Genomic DNA, 2,195 nt, shown 5'->3' on the forward strand with positions numbered 1-2,195 from the left:
GTGACCCGAGTGCTTTCCGAGCCTGTCGCACACCTTACCCATCTGTAGGTGTTCGAATCCCCCTTGGACGTCGAGGGTGGTGATGTATTTGCCGGCTTTTCCGGTTGTGTCAATTGCGTCGTTTATGGCTTGTATGGCATCTGTCGTACCATATCTCTTTCTCCCTCCGAACATATTGTCTTCCAGGATTTCGAGTCTTGTTATCCGTATGACTGCCGCTCTTTCTAGGGTTTTTGCCAGTATGGATTGTAGTTGTATCGGCCTCCAACTTTTTGCCACTGTATATGACAGTTTGTTTAGCTTGGGTATCAGTATGGTGGTACTGACCTTCCAGCTTTCTGGGATTCCTTCTCTCCAGGCCCGATTCATCATTCTTAGGAATAGGGGCTCCCGTATTTTCCTAAAGCATTTAACGCGCGTGGTGGTGATGTTGTCTGATCCACTTGCCGCTCCATTCGGTGATTGTTTGATGGCGGCGTCTAGGGTCTCTATTTGTAGTGGCTCAGGTTCGTTGTTTATTTGCTCCCTGGCCCGTCTCCTCTCTCCTCCGTACAGGGCCGTGTGGATTTCTTGAGCGATGTCCCGGTGTTCCACTATCACTTCGCCGTTTTCCTTAGACAAAGCCGGTATGGGGTGTTTGGTGGTCATTGGCCAGACCGTCCTGAAGCATTCGGGATCTGTTTCTTCCTGAAGGGCTTTCCTGTTAGCTTCGAGTTTGGCTTCCATTATGGCTTTCCGCAGTTTCTTCTTTTTTTCCTTTAGGTCTAGGTGTGGGGGGTATTTATGCGCGAGCCTGAGGACCTCATTTTGTTCTTGCTGCAGGGACTTATTCCAGAAAGCCTTGCATCCTGGCTTCTTTAGGGGGGTGTGCCTTCTGACTATGCGCGTGAGTTCCTTTTGCACTTTGGCTGGGTGGTCCTTGTGGTCGTCCATGAGGCTGATCTCGGCTCTAATGGCCTCCCAATCCGCTTTGTCGTGCCTTAGCGGCTTTTCCCCGTCGTCCTTCCATGTGAAACTGGTTTTTATTACCAGTGCCCTATGGCTTGCTGTTGCTAGGTCCAGTGCCCGTACTTCGATTCTTTGCCCTTTGTCGGTAGCCACAAGGTCCAGGGTTGTTCCATTTGGGTTGGTCACGTTGGGCGGGTGGGTGATTATGTATGGGTTTCTCACTGCCATATCCCTGTCGTCCATCCTTTTGACCAGCTTTAATCCGGCCGTGTTCTGGCACCTCTGTGACCAAGCCGGGTGGTGGGGATTCATGTCCCCTATTAGGATGTTGTTTCCCCCGTGCGTGTGCCACTGGTTTGTTGTGTCGAAGTCCTTCGCCGAGGGCCTCTGGTAGCCAAAGGTAATTTCTGTGCCTCCGGTCTACAGTGTGATGTATTGTGTCGTTATTTGTTCAACCACAAACATGTGCACGTATTTATCTATAATATATACAGCACAGCCGTATTTCATCGCTTTTGTGCTTGCGTAGCATGTAAATCCTTCCAGATGTATCCAATCCTGATTCTCAAGAGGGCATTGTGCAATCGCTATTATTTTCGGTTTCCGTTTTTTTGAGAGTTTCAGTAACTCGGTGACAACGTTCATGGACCCACCGACGTTGTGATATATTATATCTGTTGTTGCCATATTTATTTAAGCATCAGGAAAGGGGCCAGCGCTGCTGGTGCTTTTCCTTTGTCGGTGGCCGTGGGGGGTTGGGGTTGCGCCGGGAACTTTGCCCTAGTCCTAGTTGGGCAATGGTTATCTCCGGCGAAATGAGAGGTTTCCTCACTGTTAACACATCTTCTCAGGGTGTGGGAACACATCTTCCCTTTTCCTGCTGTGCACTATGTCTGTGCGCAGAGGTGGTCCTTAGTGTGGTGTCTTCCCCCGCAATATTTGCATATTGCCTCCATCCTGCAGTGGACGGCGTGGTGCCCGAACTACAAGCATCTCGCGCAACAGGTTGACGAGTCTTTCTTCACGTATTTCCGGAAGGTGCATCTCATGCCAAAGATGGCCATGCTTGGGAGGGGCTTTCTGGTTTCCGCCATGATCCAGTCGTTTGCCTCTACCGCCACGATTGCCGAGGACTTGACTTTTCCCTTAACCTTGAGCGCTGTCGGGGACCTGAGCCATTTAGGTCTGTCTAGCAACCGGACCTGTTGGTTGTATTCGGAGATTTCCTTTGTCAGGTCCTCCCATCT

The sequence above is a fragment of the Tuber melanosporum genome, assembly GCF_000151645.1.
Source record: "Tuber melanosporum whole genome shotgun sequence assembly, scaffold_4, strain Mel28".
Classification (NCBI taxonomy): domain Eukaryota; kingdom Fungi; phylum Ascomycota; class Pezizomycetes; order Pezizales; family Tuberaceae; genus Tuber; species Tuber melanosporum.